Source organism: Diprion similis, chromosome 14, assembly GCF_021155765.1.
Source record: "Diprion similis isolate iyDipSimi1 chromosome 14, iyDipSimi1.1, whole genome shotgun sequence".
NCBI lineage: Eukaryota > Metazoa > Arthropoda > Insecta > Hymenoptera > Diprionidae > Diprion > Diprion similis.
Window position 1 is genome coordinate 1,324,827 of NC_060118.1, and position 27,564 is coordinate 1,352,390.

The window sequence follows — 27,564 nt, forward strand, 5'->3', positions numbered from 1 at the left end:
GGTCTGATATCATTTTATGATGAATTCACTATTTCAGAAGTATTTCAAGGTAAAAAATAATTTAAGGAAGTGAAATTACTTTTGAAGGAGAAGATTTATCATATCATAACAGACCTTTTTCGTAGAGCGTTTAATTCTCTACAAGAATACGTCCTTGAAATTTCTGTACCACTCATCGCCAGCTATAATAGTTATAAAAATCAGAAGGAGCAAAAACGAATTTTCTCGTGTTATTCTTATGAAAAATTCCTTTATATATATAGATAGAAGAGTGCGATGAGCAACCTCTCAATATTAATATTGAGAGCTCGATTAAAATTTCACGAGTAATATCTCATTTTTATGGTAAATAAACTAATGGTTTGATTTGCGTATTTCCGTACTCTCGACCATGCTTCCGCTTCCGAGTTTCTGGCGTCTATTATCTCTATCGAATGATTGAGCATAACATATGTTTTTAAAATAGTGTGGATCAAATTTAATAGATCCTATGTTCGTATACATGAAATTTCTTGAGTAAACTCAGATTCCTACAGTTGAAGAACGAAATATTTTATTGGCGGATTTTCATACTCTTGAACGATGCTTCCGCTTCCGACGAATACGACCACGTTTCTCGCATGTAATCCTGTTCCACGCTTGTTCGTCGCTGGCGATGGCGAGAGACTGTATAGTTTACGTGAATTTTATTAAGTATTACGGAAATTTTGAAAACTTTCAAAAATGTTTAGCTTAGTGAAATTTTGTGGTGGCTCATATTATGTGTGTCGATCGAAAAGCATCACGACAAAAAACAACACGTGCTCAGTTCGATGCCGTGGTGGCCGGTATGAAGCAGCCGTGTTGGCTTCTAACGGTAAGCAAAGCAAGTTAATAAAATGGGGTTTTGTCTTGTTTTCTGTCCTTTCCGCAATCCGCATCCTAGTTGGCCACTTTTTGTAATTTGGCACATTTTTCACACTAAAAAATATGAACTCGATATTCCAACCTTCAAGTGCCAATCATTCTTGTTAAGATTTTTCTAGCACTAAGCACTCGAATGCGTCTATTCATTGCCAGAAAAAATGTTGAATCGGTGTAGACTGTGTTTGAAGGTTGTGCTTCGAAATGTATTTCTTGAGCCCGAGGGAGAAAAATATCTCGAGGTTTGAGTGACACAACAACATTCTGAGTTAAATCAATTCAAATTAATTCACGTAATTCAACTTAGTTATTTTACTTCAAATAGTTTTTTTTTTATAAATGAATTTCTTTAATTCAAATTATTTCATTTCATTCGTGAATTTCAATTTTTTTTCTCAATACTTGTTGATAAGCCATTCAAATTAAAGTGAGTTTCAAAAAATATCAATTTTTCTGTATTTCCTGTTCATCGGATGATTTTTTTAAATTCCACTTCGTTTTCATATTTCAATTAAATTTTTTTTGTTAACAGATAGTTCTGAGACTAGTTTACACATTTTCAAAGCAACTTGACTTAATTTTCTATAATTCATTCATTTGTCATATTGACACATTAATTCGCCAAATTATTTCCATCTCGCTTGAACCTAACTTGACTACTGCGTTGAGGAGACTTCAGCGTCGAAGATACACAGCACAGTAGAAAGTCTTTTTGAGCTGTGCTCAAGGCGTACGAGTTCCACTCGCTATTGTGTTACTCGATTGTTGATATCTGAAAAACTACTCTTTCGAAATATTGATGATCCAGTGACACTCTAGTCAGACGAAACTCAACCGCCTAAGATCCATGTGTAAGAAACTTCCAACTGTGCCGATAACGCTGGATCTAACAGGTAGTATCCAGTAAGTAATACGTCTCCAAGGCTTTCAGGAAGTGAGCAAATGATAAAATATCAAAGAATACATTCGAAAGAATTTCCTGAATAATCCTGCCAAATTTTATCATTTGCTCAACCCCTGGAACTGTTCCGCCGGTATTACTTACCGATTGTTGCCTGTTAGTTTCAGTGTCATAGTGTAAAGTCCACCATGTAGTGGATATTTGTCACCAGAGTTTCTGAGACATAGTAAATGAGTTGGCCTCAGGCAACAGGTTTCCAAGGGTAGTGGTTGATCGCAGTTTACAGTGATTCAAAACAACCTTTTTTCCGTACTACACTAGATTCCCTCTTTCAATCAGTAATATCTTTAGTTTGGTAGTACCTTGTGTAAACTTCTTTACATCCTTCATAAAATATTTCAGTGGTCTTGGACGTTAAAATAGCTTTTGATTTTTATTTTTCAGATGACAAGAATGAACTTCTAATTATGAAGCAGAAACTTGATACTTTACAGCTTTTAGAGCAAGACCGTATTTCTGCAACGCAAGAAGTTCCTACTAATGAAACAATTTCTTCAAACTCTGACTGCACCAACAATTTAACCGAAATTCGACCTGTAAATACTAAACCAGACCTGAGTCCACGCCATCTCGAGTCTGAGATATCGCGTTCAGATCTTATAGGTAATTCTTACTCAACAAACAAGTCTTATACCGCAGCCCTAAGTCATGTCCATACCGAACTTTCAAGAATAAAGCAGGAACCCGATACCTTGGAGCTTAATGAGCAAGACCGTATTTCTGCAACGCAAGAAGTTCCTACTAATGAAACAATTTCTTCAAACTGACTGCACCAACAATTTAACCAAAATTCGACCTGCAAATACTAAACCAGACCTGAGTCCACGCCATCTCGAGTGTGAGATATCGCGTACAGATGTTATATGTAATTCTTACTCAACAAACAAGTCTTATACCGCAGCCCTAAGTCATGTCGATATCGAACTTTCAAGAATAAAGCAGGAACCCGATACCTTGGAGCTTGCTGAGCCGAACCGCATTTCTGCAACGCAAGAAGTTCCTACTAATGAAACAATTTCTCCAAATTCTGACCGCACCAACAATTTAACCGAAATCCGACCTGCAAATACCAAACCAGACCTGAGTCCACGCCATCTCGAATCTGAGATATCGCATACAGATCTTCTAGGTAACTCTTAGTCAACAAACAAGTCTTATACCGCAGCCCTAAGTCATTTCGATACTGAACTTTCAAGAATAAAGCAGAAACCCGATACCTTGGAGCTTGATGAGCCGAACCGCATTTCTGCAACGCAAGAAGTTCCTACTAATGAAACAATTTCTTCAAACTCTGACTGCACCAACAATTTAACCAAAATTCGACCTGCAAATACTAAACCAGACCTGAGTCCACGCCATCTCGAGTTTGAGATATCGCGTACAGATGTTATATGTAATTCTTACTCAACAAACAAGTCTTATACCGCAGCCCTAAGTCATTTCGATACTGAACTTTCAAGAATAAAGCAGAAACCCGATACCTTGGAGCTTGATGAGCCGAACCGCATTTCTGCAACGCAAGAAGTTCCTACTAATGAAACAATTTCTCCAAATTCTGACCGCACCAACAATTTAACCGAAATCCGACCTGCAAATACCAAACCAGACCTGAGTCCACGCCATCTCGAATCTGAGATATCGCATACAGATCTTCTAGGTAACTCTTACTCAACAAACGAGTCTTATACCGCAGCCCTAAGTCATATCGATACTGAACTTTCAAGAATAAAGCAGAAACCCGATACCTTGGAGCTTGATGAGCCGAACCGCATTTCTGCAACGCAAGAAGTTCCTACTAATGAAACAATTTCTCCAAATTCTGACCTCACCAACAATTTAACCAAAATTCGACATGTAAATAGTAAACCAAACCTGAGTCCACAACACCTCGAATATGAGCTATCGCGTACAGATGTCGGAGGTAATTCTTACTTAACAAGCGATTCTTATATCACAGTTCCATATCATGAAATGGTCTGGGAACAATTTGAAAAAGCTACCGATTATAATTCAATGGGGTTGATATTACAAACAAATGATCAAATTTTTGAAGAAAATACCAACAAAAACTTAGAAGATCTTTCTGAGGCATCTGCAAATAGTAGTTCAAGAAGTCTAAACCTCCAAAAACGTAAATTTTCAATTCCTAGCAAAAATACCACTGTCATCTCAGAAACTGAGTCCGACAATGACAGTGGGTCAGATTATAATCCAGAAGACGATCGTTATCAGGTAGATGGATCAGATGAAACAGATATTGGCTATGAAGATGATGATGAGCCTGGAATGTGTGCTTCTAAGATTGAGAGAAATACTAGTCCGAATGAGAGTCGAAATAAATCAAATGGTTCCTGCAATTTATCTTCGACATCCAACGTTCCTGGTACGTCTGCTTGTGATGATGAAAATATGATTGTTCAACCATCAAATGGACCCACGGGAGTTGGAAAGTTATATTTCTGTTTTTACTGCCACAAGAAAGTAACCAAAATCGCACGACATTTAGAGAGAGTTCACAAAAGCGAAGAAGATGTTAAAAAGTTTCTCGTATTACCCAAAAAAAGTGCAGAACGCATTGACCTCATAAAGAACCTGCGAAATAAAAGAAATTTTTTACATAATAAAGATGCATACCTCAATAATGGAGAGCTTATAGTTTGCAGACGACCTCAAAAAAAATGCAGAAAAGTGCTAGGGACTTTGTGCCATGTGCGAAGTGCAAAGGATTTTTTGCTAAAAGTAATGTGCGGCATCATTTTCAACACTGTGTCGGTGGCCGTCGTGGAAACAGCAGATCAATTCTAATATCAGGTCGTAAGATACTTGGTCGCGTTAATCCAGATGCATCTTTAAAATTAAGAACACGTATTCTTCCTGTAATGAGAGAAGATAATATTGTACGTCTTATAAGATATGATCGTCTCCTTACGTTGTATGGCAACAAAATGTGCAGAAAATCTACATCGCAACATCAGTATGACGGGATCAGAGCTCATCTGAGATTACTAGGCCGCTTTTTGGCTGATATCAAAACAAGAAAACCTGAAATCACAGATTTTGCATCGTTGTACGACCCAAAATTTTATAATGCAGCTATTTTATCAATTCATAACATTGCGGGGTTGAATGAAGATACGGAGATATATCGACATCCATCTCTAGCGTCTACTATTGGTACATGCCTGAAAAAGATAGGAGCTATTCTGGAAACGGAATGTATCAAGCAACATGATACAGAAAAAAAGATTAATGCTGCTGATTTTTTGAAACTTTTTGTTGAGGATTTCGGTTGTAGTGTCGGCAAAGCAGTCGTCGAGTCCCAAGCTAAGCATCAACGTCAGAAAAAAATTGAACTCCCAGTTACCGAAGATATCATAAAACTTAATGGGTACTTAAACAAGAAGCGGGAAGCTGCTCTCCAAAGTCTGAACCAAAAATTTACATTTGAGGCCTGGCTGTCTTTAGCACAAGCGACACTCATCTTAGTGCAAGTTTTTAATCGTCGACGAGCAGGGGAGCTAGAAAGAGTCGAAATTAACGATTTCAATAATTACGTCGGAGCTAGCGACATGGACAAAGATCTATTTGAGTCACTGTCTAGCGAAAACCAGGAAGCTGCAAAAAAATATGTCCGATTCACCATACGTGGAAAATTAAATCGAACTGTTCCAGTACTTTTAAGTAAAGAATCATCCGAAAGTATACAAACTATTATTAAATTTCGGAGCACTGCTAAAGTACCTGAAAAAAACCCATATGTATTTGGCCTTCCTAGCAGCGGCGACAAAAGTAGATATGCGTATCTCAGAGCTTGCAATCTTATGCGCAAGTTTTCTGAAGAATGTTCAGCAAAAAACCCAAAAACTTTGCGCGGAACAATCCTTCGTAAACATGTAGCTACTAAATGTGTAAAGATGGATTTACCAGAAAATGAGATATTTGATGTTGCAAATTTCATGGAGCACCATCAAAATATCCATAAAACATCTATAGGCAACCAGTAGCGAGTCGAGATATTGTAAGGATGTCACAAGTTTTGGAACAGGCAGTAGGAAAAAACCATACAGCAGCTGGACACGAATCGAGCAACTCCGATGCGGAAATGTCTCTCAACAAAATAGAAAAAAAAATGTATCCAGACGAAAGTTACAAACCGCAGTATGTATTTTATAATTTACCAGTTTAAAATATTCGTTTAGTGTTTTTCTTGGTGCAATTCAATTGTGATTAAGTCCAAAATAAAATTTTGAATCCATAGTCGTGCTGTAGAAATAAGAAGTAGTATTAACTGTGCTCACTTGGTTTGATACTTAGACTAAACTGCTGAAATTTAAAGTTTTCTTGACAATTTGTTTTCTTTTCTACACAATTTTCTAGCTCAAAATCTACAATCGATTACTATTTCAACCATTGAATTATTATCTGCAAATATTACAATACAAAATCTATCCTGAATTTGATAAATTTTATAATAAAAAGACTTTGTATGGGTTCACAAATGTGTTTATTGATTCCCGTATTACAGAACACAGAACTAAACGAAGTATAATCAATCGATTAAGCGGCGACATGGAGGATTTCAGCAATGATGATGTGGATGAAAATTTTTCAAATGCTGATTCTGGTTGTAGCGACATGGAAGATAATGTTGATGAGTTATCAGAAGGAGGTAACAAAAGAAAAAAGAAGCAAAATTCCAACCTAAAACCTAAAAAACGACGCTCAAGTAAGATCATACTGAAATCTTATTTTGTTAAGAATCTTGGGCTTATAGAATTTTTCTGTGTTTAAAATGGAAATAGATTGACTTTTCACATAGAAAGGCCTACTGTTTGCAATCTAGAAAGAGCACATTAATAGTGTTTCATCATTATGAAGCTGAGTAGGATTTCAATTGTCTAGATCAGTTAATTGACTACAGTGAGTATTCTAGAGTCAAGAGCTCCATCGAATTTAGGTTAAAAATGTTATTCATTCATAACGGCAAACTTCTCAATGAATAATAATTGCTTACCCTATTATCCTATTCTGTGTAGATTGTGTTGATTAAGTACGAAATGAATTCTTAATTATCATTTTCTAAATCTTTCAGCGTCACTATTTGGTAAAACTAGAAGGAAACGATGGAGTACCGACGAAGTTGATGCAGTATTGAGTTTGTTTCAGGAATATATTGATCAATCCATCATTCAACCGTTGCCAACTATAGAGAAAAAAATATCAAAGATTGAAGTTTTAAAAAATCGAAACTCTGTCACAGTTAAAGCATGGGTAAATAATCAAATAGTTAAGAACGAAAAACTGAAGAATAACATACCTCAAACCGTACTCTTGAAAAATAATTCGAAAAAAGAAAAAAAAATGTTATCGATAACCTAGATATCAACATAATGTTATATGTCCCTCGTTAAAGCTTACATTTCCTAAGCATAATTCGTATTTTGATGATTTGAAAAAGAGAAAAATATGTGATATCTTACCGTACCTTCTTCGATACTCATATTTAATGATGTCCAATAAGTTCGATTGTTTAGCTGTAATACTGAAGAAACGTGCAATTTTGCAAATCGTACTTCAAGGGTAATCTGAAAAAGAAAGAAAATTTTATCATCAGCCTAGATGTAAACAAAATAATATGATGTGCCTTTCGTGAAAGCAGATATTTTATAAGCCTAGTTTGTCTTTTGATGATTTAAAAAAGGAGAAAAATATCTTACCGTACCTTCTTTGATAGTTATAGTTTATAATATCCAATAAGTTCGATTATTTGAGTGTAATACTCAACGAACATGCAATTTTTGCAAACCTTACGCCAAGGGGTGATCTGAAAGAAAATAAAAATTTTATCAACCCAGATATCAACGAGATAATATTATGTATCCCTCGTTAAAGCAGATATTTCCCAAGCCTAGTTTGTTTTTTGATGATTTAAAAGAGAGAAAAATATGTGATATCCTACCGTACCTTCTTTAATACTAATAGTTGATAATATCCAATAAGTTCTATTATTTAACTGTAATACTCAACAAACATTCAATTTTTCAAACCTTACTCCAAGGGGTGATCCGGAAAAAGAAAGAAAATGTTATTATTAACCCAGATATCAACAAAATGATATGATGTATCCCTCGTTAAAGCAGATATTTCCTGAGCCTAGTTTGTCTTTTGATGATTTAAAAAAGGAGAAAAATATGTGATATCCTACCGTACCTTCTTAATACTAATAGTTGATAATATTCAATAAGTTCTATTATTTAACTGTAATACTCAACAAACATTTAATTTTTCAAACCTTACTCCAAAGGGTGATCCGGAAAAAGAAAGAAAATGTTATTATTAACCCAGATATCAACAAAATGATATGATGTATCCCTCGTTAAAGCAGATATTTCCTAAGCCTAGTTTGATTTTTGATGATTTAAAAGAGAGAAAAATATGTGATATCCTACCGTACCTTCTTTAATACTAATAGTTAATAATATCCAATAAGTTCTATTATTTAATTGTAATACTCAACAAACATGCAATTTTTGAAACCTTACTCCAAAGGGTGATCTGAAAAAAGAAAGAAAATGTTATCATTAACCTAGTTGATAACAAAACTAATGTGAAGCATTCTGTATTGAAGCAGACATTCATTAGCATAGTGTGTCTTATGATCATTTGAAACAGAGGATAACATGTGATATCTTACCATACTTACGTTTATACCTATATTAAACGATATCCTACGAGTTCCATTATTTACTTGAGATACCGAACAAACAAGCAATTCTTGCAACCTTACTTCGTAGAGTAATCTGAAAGAAATGTTAATATTAATTTAAATTTTGACACAATGATGTAATGAAAATTTAAATACCTGTTTATGTTTCCCGTCGGTATACAGGTACCTAGTAAGGTAACGTTCTGAACATTCAGTATGAGGAACAATTTTGATGGTTACATTACTTCCATTTCACTGATTTTAATCACTTACACTCATTTTTGAAGACTGAAAGTTTTTTTAACAGTAATTTTTCTTTTTGAAACATCGATGGACTTCATAATACGATTTGAAACACCTTACTCCATACGATTACCAAAATCTTTTTCGAGTTCGAGAGATAATGCTGGTGAAAAAAACATTCCAATCTTGCGGATCAGCTTGAATCTTACGTAGTGCCGTTCGCAAAGTGCTGCGGAAAGATTCCTGCAACTCGGACTTGATTGCGAAGTATTACTTTTTGCAGAATATGAATTTTCGTACTGTGCTCTCCGAAATGATGCACTCGATCGTTGATCCAGTTTGACTAGGGTTTTCCCATAAATTTTGTCCTATCTGATAATCTATTGCTTTCAACTGTAATGCTCTACAGTTCGATGGAGTCTGCCAAAAGGTTCGATCATAAAAAACTGCGAATAAGGTCCTTAAATTATTCATGTAGACGTTAAAGTAAGTTATACGGTAAATTGATAAAGATGCGAAGAGACAAAGTATAAACGTTTCATTGTTACTGTCTTGAAACTGAAATATTTTTGAACTGATAAATTTGTAAGAAACAAAAAAAAATTAAATGTCGAACGAAGTCCTGAACAGACCCACAGACCGTTGCACTTTTTACTTCAATCATCACCGTTCACTCGTCCAATTCGCAAGTTTTGTTCATTCTCAGACGCCAGCGTTCGTACGTCGTCATTTGGCCAACCCGATAAGCCGTTCAATTTTTTGGAATTACATGTCTTGACTTCGATACAAGGTCCCGGAACAGACCTACAGACCGTTACAGGCTTCTCGTGGCATACACTTGTCGCAAATGTACGAGAATCGAACTTTGGTCCGTTCGTCGGCACATTAGACAAGTGCATTGCTTAGTAGGAAACCTGGGTCCATCGCGGGTTATGTGAACTCATGTGCCTGTTCCTTAATGGCTGAATTTTTGATAACAAGTACAATTACTGGGTTAACCCTGTAAGTTTGGCTTAAGGGTTTCTTCCAGGACCCTGTCACTTTTTACTTCAATCATCACCGTTCACTCGTCCAAGTTTCGTTAATTCTCAGATGCTAGCGTTTGCACGTCATAATTTGGTCAACCCGATAAACCGTTCAATTTTCTGGAATCAAATATCTTGACTGATCAAAATTAGGGTCCAGAACAGGCCCACAGGCTTCTGCAGGCTTTTCATGTAATACACCGATCGTAAATGTACGAGACAACGTTTGAACGACATGGTCTTCATGTATACCAGAGATGGACCGAGTCAGTGACCAAAGATGATAGATGCTGCTGAATCAATCACAGAGCAGCTCCAAAAAAGAAGTCAGTTCTTACACCTTTTGTTAGCGTTGTTAAAACAAGAGTCGTGAACACTCCTTCACAGGGAGTCAGTTCGGGATCCAGAAAGAACCGGTAAATTTCCAAAGGGTCTGGAACACAACTTTACAGGATATCACTACGGGACCCGGAAAGGACCAGTAGGGCTTTGACCGGTCCGGAACACACCTTTACAGGGCATTACTACGGGACCCAGAAAAGACCAGTCAAGCCTTGAAGGGTTTGGAACACACCTTTCCAGAGTATCACTACGAGACCTAGAAACGACCAGTCAAGCTTTGATGGGTCTGAAACACCCCTTCACCATTCTAAGGTCCTTTCGAGGACCAAGTAATTTGTCTTCGATGCAATAGATGATACTACTCTCAAAAATAATGTTCATTCAAGTTTGATCAAAATTGATCCTCAAACTAATTCATGATGATCATTATCGGCCTTACTCAATGAAAATCACCGTAGTAACGATGCAACAATTGGAGTGGTCCTGGCAACTACCACACCATAGAATTTGCATCATAATTCAAAAAGTAACAATATTTTCTCCAAATTTCCAGCTGAAAACTGAAAATATACTAGTTCTCCGAGTTTTTCATTTCTCTAATCAAATGTTGACAAACGGTCGTGGAAAGAAACTTTCCCCATTCCGTACCGGAAACAATCTTTACGTACTTAATTCAATGCAGGGAAAAAAGTTCTACAACTATCGATGAAATTGCTTCTGAAAACCCAATATAAACCTGGTGCCTATGTTTTTTATCCAAAAAAACATGACGAAAATTTTGGTCCCTAAAACAACCTCTTGATATATATATATATGTAAGCTTATGCGTCATCAAGCTTGGCCTTGTCGGTTGTCGACTGGCGCGCAAGAGTCAGTATGTAATCAGGCTTCGAGCTGTTAGCTGTTATTGTACGGAGGTAGACAAAGGGAGCTATCGGCAATTGTATTGATTCAGGTTAGTTTAAAGTTATTCGTTCACTGTAATATTATTGGCGTTTGCTAAATTGTATGTATTGTTAATATCACAGTTAATAACTACATCTTACAAGAGTTGATTCTTCACCTACACTTCCCTCCACCAAAGCCCCTGAATTTGTGGCTTACATATATATATATATATATATGTAATATATGTATATGTATATATATATATATGTAAGCCACAAATTCAGGGGCTTTGTATATATATATTGTGGCGCGCGAAGCGCTTCAGCGACCGATTTCGGGTTGCGTACCCCTGAAGGGCCGGGGGGCCTGGCAAGTGGCCGGCCTGCGAGCCACCTCTGACCGGCAGTCAGCTAAGTACCGTGATACTCGACGCCACGTGTGAGCCGGGAGTGCCCCTTTCAGCGTGAAGAGTGAAAGTGTGTGCGAGTCTTCGAGGGAAATAGTTGCGGAAAAGGATAAATTTACTAAGCTAATAAATGTTATTCTGTTCAACCCAATATCAGTTGCATCCCATAATTATTTGATGGCCCTCTCCTACATCCGACTTCCTTGAGATCATCACAAAAACTCGCTGCGGTAGCCGTGCCTCAGTCCGCGGACACACGACCCTCGGGCCGAGAGTCTCCCGGGGTTAGCCGGCATCTCCCAGTTTGGTTCGAGGCTGGATAAGTAAAATCGCACTCGACCTGGCGCCCAGAAGAAGGACGGTGAATATAGCTTCGTGCCGGCGGGCCGTGGAACGCCGGCGCACACTTTAATTTAGGTGCTTAGGCCCGACTTGTGCCCCTTGTCGCTTTCGTGGATTCGCTACACGATTGCGGGGAGGGTGTTTTGCCACAATATATATATATGAGGTATTCCATCCCAAGTGTGTAAACCCGTGACCCTCACCCTCTCGAATTTAAAAAAATTTTTTTTGATATGATCGCATTGAGTCTAAAAGACACCCTCATATTTTTTTTAGATTTTTTCAAACATCCCTCATTTGAAGAAAAATGATAAAAAAAAAACTCCATTTTTTTTAAATCTGAAAAAATTCTCAAAAAACCGTAATAACATATAAAACTTTTCAAGCTATCACCCGTAATGGGCAGATTTTTTAAATGTGTTTTACAAGCTATTAACGTTCACAAAATTCCAAAAAATTCTCGAATAGCTCACCTTAAGCAGATATTGAATTATTTCGGTAATCAAAATAAATTTTATATTATGAATTATGAACTTTATATTCATTTTGAGTACCGAAATAATTCAATATCTGCTCAAGGTAAGCTATTTGAGAATTTTTTTGGAATTTTGTGAAGGTTAATAGCTCGTAAAACACATTAAAAAAAAATCTGCCCACTACGGGTGATAGCTCGAAAATTTTTATATGTTATCACGGTATTTTGAGAATTTTTTCAGATTTAAAAGAAATGGCGTTTTTTTTGAAATTTTTTTTTTCTTGAAATAAGGGATGTTTGGAAAAATCTAAAAAAAATATGAGGGTGTCTTTTAACTCAATGCGATCATATGAAAAAAAAATCAAAAAAATCGGAGAGGACGAGGGTCACGGGTTTACACACTTGGGATGGAATACCTCATATATATATATACCGGGACCATCTCTAGAAACTAAACAGGAACTGCGCATGCGCCAAATGATTCAATTTCATTGGTCAGCGAAATTGCCCCGCGGAGTAATTTTCGTCAGCTAACCAAGGCGACCAACGTACACGAAATGTGACAAGGCTCTGAATATCTCGCGCGTAAAGTAGCGTATTGAGGTTATGTTGATATTTATTCCTACTTATCGTGAATTTTCTAAGAAAAGTGTCATTCAGCAATACCGTAGTTGATATTAGCAGATATTTAATCGACACAATAAAGGCGTCAATGGAGAAACAAATATCAAAAGCTACAGAAATTGGATCAGTTATTTATTGAAAGAAGAAAACTGAAATTAAATGTGGAACGTCATCAACGAGTGGGAGTCTAGACAAACTGAGGCAGGTTAGTAAAAATATTGTTTATTTCAAACAGATTCTTTATTTACATAAAATTAAAAATAAATGGATTGTTGAAACCCAGTAGAAGGTTGCTCCAGAGTAGATTTGTTACAGTGCAGTGCTCCGGAAGCCAGTAATCAGTGCCGATGAACATGAAATATTAAAATAAAATCAGTAACAAGGAATAAAAAAAATAGTGTATCTTGAAACACAAAGCTTAGAAGTACAAAAAGTAGCAATTCGTTTTTCTGTCGCAATTTATTGAAAATAGTGGTATCCAAAACAATTAGAAGCTCTTGTCTGATGATAATATCTTTTAATATTTTCAGGTGGGAAACAACCATCATCGAAGCGAGACTAAAGTTGTCAGGCGTTGAAGCGTGTAAGTAAATTTCTGATGCTATGATATTTGCATATGACAATATTTTCACATGTATTCAATGATAAAATTCGTTGGTTCTGACAGACTTAAAGTTTCAAGTTTGGATAATAGGATGAAAATCATACCTTACCTGATGGTCAAAACGTTTTGGTGGCTAGGACCCTAATTTCTCGATTGGTGCCACCGTTCCAACCATCGAACCTGGTTGTTCCGTTGTTCCATTAGACAACAGGTATCCGAAGGAATTTCTTCTGGTCATTGCCACCTTCTGAACATCAGTCGTGGCAAAATTGCAGAGCACGACACGCTACAGATCATGGTGTTTGAATATTCCATTATTTTAGATCTATCGAGCCAATAGTAATAAGTTTGTTATTCAACAATTGCTGCTAACTAATTTTACAGAGCAATCATTCCGTGCACCATTGTAATCCAAGCAGTATTATTGGCCCACATTATTTTTCAAATTTTATTATCGGCAGTTTTGATATTTTATTTTTCACTCTCTTGGTATTCAATTCAGATGAATAGTGTTTCAAGTGTTAAATCAGATTCCAAGGATGAATTTTGATGTGTAAACTGAACCAATCTCAATCTAAAAATGTTGGATAACTTCAGTTGAAAATGTCTTTAAAGTCAATATTAATCGACAGTATCATCTGACTAGCTAGTTGCAGCTATCATCCGTGCTTGAGCCTCGTTCAACCCCAGCAAGGTCTAAGGAATGCATTCACTTACTAGTACACGTTACAAATGATCACTTTGTCTACAATAGGACTTACTTGCTGGCTAACTTTTTTATGATGAATCTTTATCAGGGAGTCATCCGGTAACTTATTGAAAGCTTGAAACCAGATTCAATTTTATACTCTTACAATGGTCCTTCATTGAAACTGAGAGTTTGTGAATCTCCATTTATTACAATTAATTCTGCATCCCATGTTAACACTGTTCGAAACAAAAAATCTCATCCTAAGATTGGAAATGGAATCTGCAATGCAAAAGTTATCTAGTGGCACAAGTTAAAAACAAAGAACCTTATAACGGTTTCTGCGACAGAGGGATTCCTTCCGGACATTCATGTTACTGGATGATGTTCGGAGCACTATGAACAAGATATTGTATTGGATCTAGGTTTGAGTAAATATTTTCATGAACTTCAGTGAAAATTAGATATTCATTTGTTTCAAAGGAACAAGGGGTACAATGTTGAATCCGATAAGTCAATATTTTCATATGAATGTTCTGAACATTACTCTAAAACATGATTATCCTTAAAGTTAATTACTGAGGCACATTTTGAAAATGTTGATTTTTAACTTGTGTCACAGAATGTTTCTGAGTTTTACTCTTCGGATTAGATTTCTTTAGATTAGATTTGAAATTGAAAGAAACCGTAAGATCTACAACTTCCTTTTCCAACCAACAAAAGTGGCCGATGATCTCTGCATGTGTCACGAATTGAATGGGAAGAGAAGACATCAGCGAACAGCAGAGATGCTATTATTTTGGCTGTATTTTCTGTTGAAAGAAAAAAATTTCATTGTTATTCTTAATGTATGAAGTAATGAAAATGATTGAATAAATTGTCCCCACCTACCTGCTTCGTTTCTTCCAAGCACCCAACATTTGAACAGATTTCTTGTTTCAATCGAATAGGACGAATTTTCAAAGAGCATCAGCATTAAATTCCGACCGTTCTTTGAACAATCAATTTTCAATAACAAATGCTTCCCAAGCCTTTCCGAGTGACTATCTGAATGACTTGAGATTCTAACCTCAAAAATGCATGTGAACTACATCGCCGACAGAAACAGAGTTTGACAGCAGGGTCTCGGGGTGGCCAGACTGCACGGACGGCGGATTTAAATTCGCGCATGCGCAGTTCCTGTTTAGTTTCTAGAGATGGTCCCGGTATGTATATATATATGCTTTTGTAGGATGCCTGACAAAGAGCTGTTGATACCTGTGTTGTTATACATTCACCGGGGAATACAAACGGGACTTTGAAAACTCGAGAAAATTGTTCGAGCGTTGATATCCGTAGAATATTAACTGGGATCTGTTATAAATCACGATTGCCCCTACATATAGGTTTGAAAATTTATATTCAAGGTTTTTACACGTTAAACTTTCAGGAAAAATTTGTGCCATACTGTAACAAATCATTGAAATTCCGCATAAAATGTTACAATTTTATAATAATATTATACGTATTTGACCCTTTCCACGGGTATTGCGTTATCGGATTTCTGTTTCTAGTCATTAAAATAACTGGTCAAAAAATTTTTCGGCTGTGAACAATCGTTAACAACATTAAAAAAAACCTTCTCCTTCACGACAGTATGACGACTATTTAGACCCGTGAAAACGGTATGGTGGTAACGGTAAAAAAAAAAAAAAAAACTTACCTGTTTCGATCAGTATGGCGGACTTTAAGCCCCACCGCATGAGTATGGCATATTGCTTCCACCGGATTTTTTTTTCATAAACCACCGGAAAACACAAGATTTTTTGTGTAAAAAAATCATTCAAAAACCCCAATTTGTCCGACATGTTCGATTAATCGTTATGCGATAACGCCCCGACGACCAGCGCTATCATCATCATTTTCCTTTCATTAATTATGTAATTCGACCCCTCAAGGGGTGCCATACTTGTGAAAAATAAGATACTTCCTACGTGCACCATCTCCCGGTCTATGAATGATCATTTGCTGTAATGGTAATTCGTTTTATAGGGCAAGAAATAGGTGTGTCTATTGCGCGTAGTGTAGTGTCATTCGGTGAATATGGGGGCCACCATACGATATCACATTTCTCCGTTTGCAAAACATGAGCACAAGGGTTCGTTATATCAGAGTCCTGGAGAGGTATTTGGTGGGTAGAAAGAACGTCACGTGGTTGATATCACTGCGAACGTTGGGCAGAGCAGTTCATTTGCTGAAAATGTCATGCGGTTGATAACGCACCGGACTTTGGACTCGAACAGAACGTCACATGGTTCGATATCGTGGGAACGGAATGTCACGTGGCTTACCCCAGCCATTCTCGGAACTACTGATTGTCGAATGTCACGTGGTTGATATCGGGTTGACGAAAACAATTCTTGGAACTATCTATTGTGAAATGTAGGGTGTCAGATATCAGACCGCAAGCCGCTCAAGTTTAACTGGAACATTCCTGAGATGGGTAGTGGAGGGTTCTAGGGAAAATGTCGGTAAGTGTCGGTAACAGGAATCTTTGAGTAGAATGCCTCTTGTATCACTACTTAACTCTGGTATTATTTGAATTTATGCAATCGATTCTGTGCTCCGACAAACGTTTTTCTGACCAAAAGTGCATGGGACATCTGTAGCATAACCAATCACGCCCGTGATGTGAAGAAATTTGTGAATTTGTTAATCGAGATAAATTTCTAATCCAAGCCAAATGATGTATTGCATTCTTTTCATAATTCTCTAAGTCATCATCATCATCATCATCGTCTTCATCTACATTTCCAGTTTGTACTACTTGGAGGTGAATCACAGGATTTTCAGACTTATTGCGGCTCAAGTAAACTGGTGCAATTTCACTACGCTTTTGCGTTTTTGTGTAATCTATTTCGTGAACATTTATTGGCAAACTGTTGGGTTTTTCAGATTTTGGAATATCATCTGAATTCATCGAAAAATTCAAACCGTCATATCGTAGCACTGAGCTGGAATGTGAATACGAAGTGATGACGCTAGGATCATTGTGTGATGGAAAAAGGGCTGCGGTGACTGATCGGAGGAAGCAATACGAGACGTTGTTTCTCACGTTGACGACAGCCTCCTCAGCTTGAATGCCCCTTAGTAGTTGTGTGTACGTTGACACACCACCCTGCAGCGGCACGTACTTGTTGATGTTCACTGTTAAGTTTATTATTTCGAGCAACGTCCAGCCAGAATCCTTCTCTTGAAAATCTTCCACGTTTGCCAATACCTTATCTTTCACATTCCCATCGAACTCCTCGTGTACGTTTGTTGACTGAAGGATGATTCCATTTTTGATGTTAAAAATTTTCGTTCCTTCTACTGTCTCGTCGTTTTTCACAACACTGAATTCACACGCTAGGATACAGTTTGTTTCCAAATTTCCAGCCTTTTGTACTGCATTCTTTAATCTTGTCACAATCAGGTGTTTAACATCCTTCAAAAAATCGATCAAATCCTTGTAACGTAAATTGGTAACAGCTCCGGTTCGAATTCGACTGTCGAAAGCTGAATTCCAATCATCGCATCGTATTTAATCATTCCTTCGTTAGTTGCGCAACCCAGCGCCGACTTTTTGAATCTGTCAGAATACTTTTTGAATCTGTCGGAATTTGGCTGTGAATGACTCTAGGATTTAGGCTGCTGTTTCAATTTAAGTCTTCTGGCCAATCGATAAGACTTCGCGTAATATCTCATTTAAAAGCCGAAGATTCTGAGTTTCGCACGGAGTCTACTTTTGAATTTCGGTTGGTGATGATTTTTCAGTTAAAGTTTTGAACGCTGTTTCCATGATTTTAATCAATCTCAAACACTTATCAGTCTCCATCTTTTTTCGTGCATGAGACAAAGCTGCAGTAGTAAAGTTTGCTCCAGAATGACTGATGATCGACTGCAGGATCCCTTTCAAAGTTAAAAAATGTATCAAAATTCAACGAGGAAGTTGCACATGTCTCATGTACGAGCGCTGTGGTAGCGAACAACTCATCAGATGTATGAAAAAAATGAAATGTACATACGATGCTGTCCACCTTCAGCGACTTGCCATACACTGCTTCTAGTGTTGAGTTGAAACTTTGATGAATTCTACGTAAAAGTGTTGAGTGAGATCAAGGTAATGTCATATCTATACCCTACATAGAGATGTTCTACGCTTTATGAAGTCAGTTCTGTGCAAGCTGCCGTACAGCCAAGGTGGGTGATCAGAATTCGTGCAATTGCTCAAGTTCTTACGTTCATTGTTCAACTCGTGGATTTTACTTTGATGTATAAAAAAATAATTTATCGTCTGTTTTCTGACTTCAGTAATACAGCAACAACAACAACAATAACGACAAGATGGAATACGTTCATCTTATATCCGCTGTCAAAATTTCCCTCGAGTGGGCAACAAGGTTGCCCATGGAAATTTTAAACGAAGCTGTGAATTTTGCTATAGCCGCGTACGATGACGATCGGGTGATATACCTTATGCAAGCAGATGTGTCGACGGAGCTGATCAAGGAAGATGATGGAAAGTGGTGAATTATCAAAGTGTAAGATTAAGTATATTAACAATTAATTTTTTTTATTCATAATTAGTAATAGTTTGGGATTTGAATTTTCATTTTTATTTTCTTATTGCGGATCGCTGTGGTGGTTCACATTACACACAAAAACTTATCTCAATTTTTCTAAAAAATGTACTATGAATAAACGAAAAGTGTAAACATTCATATAATTGATTCTGATAATTATTGATTTTCAAGAAATCCATTTTTTCCAGCTGTTTCAATTTCCTGCATTCATTATTTATTAAATATTTAAACGTTTTAACTCCCTTGTAACTCCGTTGAGCTCTAACTTTTGATTCATAACTCTCTTTAATTTCTCAATGTTTTTCGCAAACTTGTCAATTTTTTCTTGTAGTTCAGCTTGGTTTGTCGTTTACTTCACGAGTGGCGAAGAATCAATGCAATACCACCGTTCTAAATTAAATTTTCGACTCTTATAACCACATTTATCCCCCACTATGCATATGTTATAATCATTTATTAGATCTATTTTTATTGTTTATCAACGCAGATGTGGATCTTGAACCTTACAGATTTCAACGATTTACTGATGTATGTACATCATGTCGATATTTGTCAGAGCATTCCGAGAACTGTTTATCTTCATGAATTCTGAGAGTTCGTTTAGGGTAGCAGCAGGTTGCAGAACCTTTCATGTTTTGCCGATTGATGCAGATCGGTAGCCATCACGTCGGAGGATTCCGAGAACTGTTTTTTTTTTATAATTTAGGGGTCGAAGTTTCTACAGTTTCAACGTTTCGCTGATCATCATAAGCTGGTTGACGTCACGTCATACGGTTCGCTGGTTTATCCGTCATCGATGCAGGTGTGAATCTAGAACCTTCAGCATTTCGCCGATCGATGCAGGCCGCTCAACGTCATGCTGCTACTTGTCAGAAGATCCGTTTATTTCCTGCTAATTCAGCTTTGATGCCGATGTGGATTTTGACGTTTTTCCGATCGACGCGGGCCTCTCATCGTTCCGTCGCAACTTGTCAGATGATTCCGAGAACTGTTTGTCTTCCGACATTCTGCGAATTTGTCGTTGCGAACTTCTGAACGTCTGACTCCCTCCGCATGAAGAATCCTCTAGGAGTTGACTCACGGTGAGAGACCCTTCTAAAAGGTGGGTCTCGTCGACCCGCATGAGTTGACGTCTACCTCTGGATCTTGCTTTATGCATTTCAGTAAAAGGTTGAGAGCGTGAGACCGATGATGACAACTCAAGCAAGGGTAGAACGCCCCGATTCATTACCGATGCAGGTAGAAAAGTAGCGCTCATGTGGATAATTTTATCATAAACGATGGACGTATACAGCGTGAAACAGATGATTTTTTTCTTATGATCGACATGATGGTAACGCAGAGCGTAGAACGGTTGATGGCTGACTATGTTGGTCGCGGTGGGGAGAACCCCCTCCACCTCCCGCCGCGCGAAAGAAGGTTCATCTCCACGCTATGTCGGTAAGGTAGGGATTTGCCTCTAGAACTCTCCTTTCTTTCCTATTCTAAAGGCCAATGGAAACGTGCAGAAGTCGTCATTCCCTACGTGTTCGTATCCCCTCTGTGTGCTGAAAATTAATTGGCACAAATGTCGGATAACTCACAGCAGAAAAAGTAAACATTTTATTGCTTCTGATCAGTGCAAAAACTCCTTCTGCACAAGATTCAGGTTTACTGTTACTCAACAGATAAGCGTTTCGTATACCGCGATTCCCGTTCATGTCGAGAGGAACAAACCGATATGCGATGACACCAGAGAATCACACAAGCGTCATGTGAGAGGTGCCAGAAGAGAGGAAATTGCTAGGGTACTTGTTCACTGCCCGTCAAGTAAATGCAAATTGAATCAGTTAGCATCGGTGGATACAAACCAACTCAAAAATAGTAACCTGAACACTGCCTTGAGCTCACCAATATTAGATAAAATTTCTAGTGCACGTAACTCGAAAGATGATTTGGATCCAGATTTCACCACGTTTTTGTCGAAATTGTTCGATGAGCACAAGAAGCAATGGTCACGTACATTTGTCGATGGTCACATCCAAAGCATAATATTCAGGCCATTCTCAATCATTATGTTTACAGAGGCACAACTAAGGTTAGTAGCATCTATAAAAACTCGAATATATCTTCATTTGGACAGTAAAAGGCCTATTATTGCACGACCTAAATGGTCAGAGAAGCAAGTTTACTCGTACTCGTTAATTTTACCTGACAACAGCAAAGTAGGAGCCTTTCCAGTCGTAGAATATATCAATACAGAACACTGTATTGAGTCAGAGACGCAAGTTTACTTGTACTCGTTAATTTTACCTGACAACAGCAAAGTAGGAGCCTTTCCAGTCGTAGAATATATCAATACAGAACACTGTGTTCCGAGTATCAGTAATTTTTTGATGTGAGTTGACTTTATCCTCAAAAAATTAAAAACGCGCCGGCCAGTAGTCGACAAGATCGAGACTGACTTCAATCTGGCGTTGTTATAGCCTGCCTCGTTAGCTTTCAATAAAATGTCGATAGTTTAGTATCTGAAGCACGTGTTTGACGTACACAAGGCAGGTTGCGAATATGGGGTAACGATTCTGCACTCCTCACACCTCATACATACCATAATCAGAAAAATAAACTTTATTCGTGAGGCATAGCTGTCAAGAACGGGTAGCCGTTACCGGAGTGACAAAATTGATTCACTGTGAGAACATGGACGAAGCTATTGCAATATTTTGTTTGAATGCTTACCGTATTTGGTGAAAAAAGTAAAGCACCTGATTTTGATACGTGTATGCAGGAAATAACCAACATCGAAGGTTTGCCAGAATAGCCGATTGAAAACGATTTCTTGGATAATTGTAAATTCAGCGACGAAGAGGATAAGCCGAAACATTAGACAGTGCGTCATCAATCTCCGTATTATAAGGCTCTTCAACAGTTTACAATACGACGATGCTGAGCACTGAGGAAAGAAGTGGTGAATTAAATTAATTGGATCTCGTGATTTCTTAGTATACTTACTGCACTACCTACTACCGTACTACCCGCGGTGGTCAGTAATTGATGTGAAACAGTTGAGTGTTCTTAGAGATTCTAACGCGTCAGTGGAAAATTGGCAGAAAGGTATTGAGTGCTATATGTTTGACGGTAAAACGAAAATCCCAGCTACTCGATTCATTGAGAGTCGAGAAAAATACATGAAACCACGTTTAAGCAAAAGGCAGTACTCACTAAAAACATCGCGGCAAAAACTAAATAAAAAAAACTACAAAAACCAGCCGCTGCCATTGCTCGTGGTAGAATCTGGTCGACAAGTGGAAAGCATGCGTAGCATCACACCCGAATAAGAAGCTCCCGATCATAGCGAGGAATTTTGGCTACCCAAACAAAGGCGCAGGCTGAATTTTCATCTTCAAATGTCGAAGCTTATTTCAAAAACTCGAAGTGGTAACGCGGGTCGTGAAGCAGTAGAAACGCACAGTGTTGATGTAAGAGGAGTGGATCGCACAGAGATCGAAGCAGCGGAAACGAACCGTGATGATGTAAATGAAGTACATATACGTGATGGACGTTCAAGTACACGCTCGGAATTGAATTGCGTATCAGAATCTGGGCAATCCACAAACAACGACATAACTGAATCGGATGAAGGTTAACCTGGCAATATGGATAAAATTATTCAACAGGTCGCTAGAATATACGACAGGATTCCCAGCATTGTATCAAGAGACTGCTGGAATGTATCTAGATGAACATACTTTCTCATAAGTGTTACCCGGTTAATATTTGGACGATGAAGTTCTTAATGCATTTGACGTAATCGTGTAGAATGAAGCATAAGACCGTGGTAGCAACTTCATTGCATTTGAAACCCTGCTTGTAGCAAAACTGTTGGACGGAAATCTGAGTCCCGGCTTTCAAAAGTGGGTAGCTGCGAACCACGTATGCGACTTCGATGTCTGGTTGGTACCCGTGCACCGCCGGCAACATTGGTCCTTACTAATTGTTGATTTCAGTGGAAGGGTTTTCGTTTATTCAGATTCGTTACATGAAAATCCGCCTCCTTATTAAATAGATAGATTTTCATCGTTCATTACGAAACAAAAAAGGCATAATGAAAAAACTCCAAACTGGTCCGAGTGGGCAATGTTTGCGCCCAACGATGTTCCGTATCAGTATGTTTATGAATCCAGAGGTGATACATGTGGCGTTCACGTTTGTACCTGGGCTAAGTAATATCAAACTCCGTAGCTCTAAAATTTTATGAATTGGACATGGATGATGCGCATAAGGGATCGCTAGGATATTGGTCGAGACGGCAACAAGTGACGTAGAGGGTAGAAAACGGATCAAAATTCGCCAAAAAGTGACAGAAGATGAAAGAGGTAAAGTAAATAATGAAAAAAATCAGGATCGCAACATACAGGAAACCGCCGTGTGCGTTTCTTTCAACATTGGCACATTGCCCTTCATTTTGAATGGAACATAAGATGATGTCAAGGAAAAAAAAATTTGACCGCTAATCTGAAAATTCTATGGGTAATCCAAATCATAAAGATAATTATAGTACTCAACTATCGTAATCGCGTATCAACTAATATCCGGCCCAACATGTATTTCGTAGGAAAAATCTTCATGCATCCCCCCCCACCATCATCCCGTAACCGACATCTGGCATTTTGCAATAAATTTTTTTCTCAAGAATCCCATATCTGTGACAGATTTATTTAAACAGCGGTATCTAGCATTTGTGAGAAAAATATTTATGCGCTGATTTATATACATTGTGACCCCCACCGTGTTCATTGTCGGCATCACCTGAAAGGCCGCATTTCCTGGAATTTTGTCAAGTGTAACGTTCTTTAACTCACAACTTCCCGCCATCTAACAAGTCTTGACAGGGATTTCGTCCCCCCCCGTCGCCCTCTTGCACCGCCACCGCTACCCAGGCCAGCCCGTAGAAATCGGGGGGACCCCCCTCGCAATGCCGCCATCTTGAGCCAGAACTCTTATATATACCCTACTGACGTCACTTTCGTTGAATTTATCATATTTTAGTAGTTATAATCTTTTATGTGATATACTTTCATCAATTTGCTTCCGTGCATTTTGCCCAAAATCCTTTGAAGAATCTACTTCATCTTTTACCAGATTGATTCATAATTAATCATCTATACTCTTTGTATTACGTGAGGATTCTTCACAATCTGTTCTCCCCCAACTATCCATCCTAATAATGTTTTTTGCAGTACCGGTTGACCTTTTGCTTGTGTTACTTGGCCTTCGCATAATAGTTTTCAAAATATTCCTGCTCCGACAAGCATATTAATATCTCCTGGTACATTGAAGTCTGGATCGGCTAGTATCATATTTTCCGGTATCTTGATAAGAGAAGTGTTCAATTGTACCTGCGGTAGTCTTTCTGTGATTTGTGGTAAGATGAGATAATCTTGTTTTACAGCGAACCTATCATTTAGTGATTCCAAATCTACGGTTACAGAATATTGTACTGCCATATTTGATTGACTTACGCCGCTAAAGGGAATATTCACCTTCTTGAATGGTAGCCTCAATTTCTGAGCTAGCCTCTTTGTAACGAAATTCAACTGCGAACCCGGATCTAGGAGTACCCTGCAGATGACGGGTTTATCTTCTACATCGTAGACGTAAACTTGCGCCGTAGATAAAATTACTCTAGAATTTACTTGTTACGTACAAGAAGCAACCGTTGCTTTTTCTGTTCGCTGATTCCCTTCGCCAGTTATTACTTGACTGCTGTAAGCCACCACTAATGTCGTCAGATTTTCATGCTTTTTGTTTTCTTGATGTTGCTGATCTTCTTTTTTGACAACAATTCTTCTTTTTTTTTTTTTAACAATTAGCGCAGAGCCGAAGCTTGTTTACCTCCTCCCATTTAGCTTGGGTTGAAAGTTTTTTAAAACCTTTGCATTGATTCGTGTAATGATTTCCCTGACAGTATTCACACTTCGGTTGTGACGTGGTAGCTAGTGAAACTTTCCTATCGAATTTTGTTTTCGATTTCTCTGGGAGAGGCCTTTCCTTAGCCATGATCTGTAGTGTTTGACATCTTAAGGTTAAGTACTCCAGTAACTCCTCAAACGTGGGTGCTTCTTCGATAGACTTTGCTCCAATTAATTTTTCCCATTGGTTTCTGGAATGAAAATCTAGCTTGTTCGTTACAATATGGATTAAAATCATGTCCCAGTATTCAATAGGCGCACCTAATACCTTTAGCGCTTGTGTATGACTTCGCATCTTAACTAAGAGCTTATTCAATGCATCATAATTTACCTTTTGTATATCCGCTATATTCAATAATTCCTTCAAGTGAGCATCAATGATAATTCGACGATTGTCATATTTAGCCTTTAATAATCTCCATGCTTCCTTGTAATTGTCTGCTGTCGTCGACAGTGCTGCGACCACGCTTGCTGCCTCGTCGTCCAATAACCCTCGCAGATATTGGAACTTTTAAATATTCGATGGATACGTTTTATTATGAATTGTGGCTCCAAAAGAGTCCTTGAATTCCGTCCACTTTTGATAATTCCCATCAAAATGCGGCAATTTAATCTCTGGTAATTTTACTCGTGAGGTATTGACAATGTTACTGGTGTTAGCTGACGGCGTAATAGTTATTATCGAGTTCAGTTTTACTTTAGCAGTAGCTTTCACCTTATAGTAGTTATTTTCGAACTCTTCGATCTCTTTCTCGTCTGCTTGTTGTTTTTCTTCTAATTATCAGCATTTTCTTCGGAATCGTCTTCAATTCTGACGTGTGCAATTTTTATCTGACAATCCTTGAACTCCTTGAGGATTGCTGGTAGGTTTTCATATCGTTCTTGTAGTGACTCGAAATCATTTGGTTGAGCATTTTCAAGGCTTGTCTTGAACCTAGTTAATTTGCCTTTAATTTGGCCGCGTTGATAAATAAGCTTCCTCAACTGAGCCATGACGTAATTGATTTGAATGATTAGAAAGAATGTAAACAAAGAAAGGAGTGGAGAGGAAGGTCGGAGTCTCACTCACCTGGTAACTGCGTCTTGTTTGGTTTTACCGTCCTCCTTTTTTTTCACCGTCCGCTCCTCGCGTGGTTACTGCGTATCGGTTTGTTAAATCTTCTTGATCGATAATTTGCGTTATGTGTCATACATTCCCTGTTGTTAAGCGTGGCGTTTTGTTTTCGTATGCGACAGAGAAGATGAAAGAGTGCGATAGAGAGAGAAGAAGGACGCTACCTTTTTCCCGTCGTATTAGTTATTAGTTTTAATGTTCATTTATAAGAAACACAGATATATGTATTCTTTCACCATTTTTGATTAATTTAATTTGCTTAACACAACTATTGCCACTTGATTAACTGATAAACGTTTCTTTGTATTCCAGGTACGCGGACCTCGTGTTTTCTTCGTCTTCGTTTGCGTTTAGTTATTCATTCGCCTGTATACCCGATTAGCCGCGGATCCGGCTCGAAGGACCATTTTTATGTTGAAGAACACTCAATAAAATACACTTTTATTGTATTATAAAGGATTTGTCGAATGTTAAATCACTTTATTATCACATTATATTATCTGTTGTGCTTCTCCTCGTTCTTGTTTACAAAACGCCATTACGCTACATTCCTTTTTTTTCAAGTCTACCAACTCATTTTCTATAAAACAAAAACTAAAGGCAGTTGCCGACTTTCACAAACTAAATCCCTAAAAAACTACGTACACGAGTGATGAGCATGAGCTCGCTACGACATATATGTATAATATGTGTCTTCACTAGGAGGTGCCGTCAACAACTGGGATTCTAGAGAACAACGCTTGAGCTTTGAATTACTATTTCAGAACCCAAAAGAAAAAGAAACACACTATAATCACAAATGAAGTAAAATTGTCAAATCTCTACACACTACATTTGATAAATAAAAAATTTATTGGCTCTGAGGAATGTTAATCACTAATCTTACAATTCATCTTGTTTTCATCGCTAATTGGATGGTTCATAATCGAATTTCTCACAGGTTCACTTTCAAGCTCTGGTTGCGCGATCATTTTCAGATTATTCAAACTGTTTCTGTTGATTTATTGAATAGCATGAGTTCCGTCTTTATTTATACTTACACGTTAAATCGTTTTCATAACTAAAATTTTGATTAATTGAAGAAATCTTGTTATTTAATAATACGTACAATGGTCGTATAGATTCACCGAATGCAAACCAAACTTCTCTGTCACAGCACGGTTTCACAAAAGGATCTCGGGAATGAGATTCAAACATTAAAAATTCATTATCAAGTTTTCCTACTGCTACTGATACTCCGTTGATCCTTCGATTCGATATTATTGTCGAATCGATGACAAGATATCATACCTCCAAATTCTAACTTATGAATCATAGAAATAATCACAATATTTGAATTGTATTAGGGTAAGCTTAATCGCGCGGAATTCCAGTGGTAATATACAATTCGTTTGTGATTTTAGGGAGATCGTCAAAAATTTTACTTGTTCGAAATAGTAAATTTGTTGCGATAGAAATTACCACAACTGTAGCACCATTAGCTGTGCATTGCTCAGAGGTTATAGAATATATTGTTATCCTGATGAAATGATCCTCGTGTAATTTCGAATAAGAAGATTTGGCAGGACGCGCAGGGCAGAAATCGGACAATGATTGACACAATGCACACGCAGGGAAATCTCGTTTTACATGGGGAGGGTAAGATGCTTATGTCACCGATTGGATCTATCTTTATTACACGTGTAGTT

General features: G+C 37.7%; 1 protein-coding gene across 1 annotated transcript in view; it reads right to left on the minus strand.

The window, feature by feature from the left end:
• LOC124414949 (regulating synaptic membrane exocytosis protein 1-like) overlaps window positions 1-27,564 on the minus strand; it is a 946,547-nt gene that overhangs the window by 793,505 nt on the left and 125,478 nt on the right. The window lies entirely within an intron of this gene.